Below are 601 nucleotides of genomic sequence, written 5' to 3'. Positions count from 1 at the left end.
CGACAGTGACGGGGACAATGACAGAGGGACAGTGATGGGGGACAGTGATGGGGGGTGGCAGTGATGGGGGACAGTGATGGGGGACAGTGACGGGGACAATGACAGAGGGACAGTGATGGGGGACAGTGATGGGGGGTGGCAGTGATGGGTGGCAGTGATGGGGGACAGTGACAGGGGGGACAATGACAGGGGACAGTGATGTGGGACAGTGATGGGGTGGGACTGACAGGGAGGACGAACAGTGACGGGGGGACAGTGACAGGGTGGCAGTGACGGTAGGGACAGTGACAGGGGGTGGCAGTGATGGGTGGCAGTGACGATGGGGACAGTGACACGGGGAGGGGGGGACAGTGATGGGTGGCAGTGGCGGGGGGCTCTGCGGGGACAGTGGCCTTTGTCTCCTCTCCAAAGAGCCGATCGGGGGAGGGGGCAGGAGGGAGGGAGGCACATGCACATGCAGAGGAGGAGCCGGGGGGGCCCGGCGAGGACCCCCCAGCAGGCCCCACGCAGGTGCCCTTCCCCCCCCTCCCCTCCCTCCTGCGCCCACCTTGAGCCCCTCTCGCCCCCCCTTTCAAAAACCGCACCCCCACACCCCCGGCAC

The sequence above is a fragment of the Passer montanus genome, unplaced genomic scaffold (genome assembly GCF_014805655.1).
Source record: "Passer montanus isolate IOZ18808 unplaced genomic scaffold, ASM1480565v1 scaffold183, whole genome shotgun sequence".
Classification (NCBI taxonomy): Eukaryota; Metazoa; Chordata; class Aves; order Passeriformes; family Passeridae; genus Passer; species Passer montanus.
The sequence above is the reverse complement of the archived record's forward strand: the minus strand, read 5'-3'. Positions refer to the sequence as shown.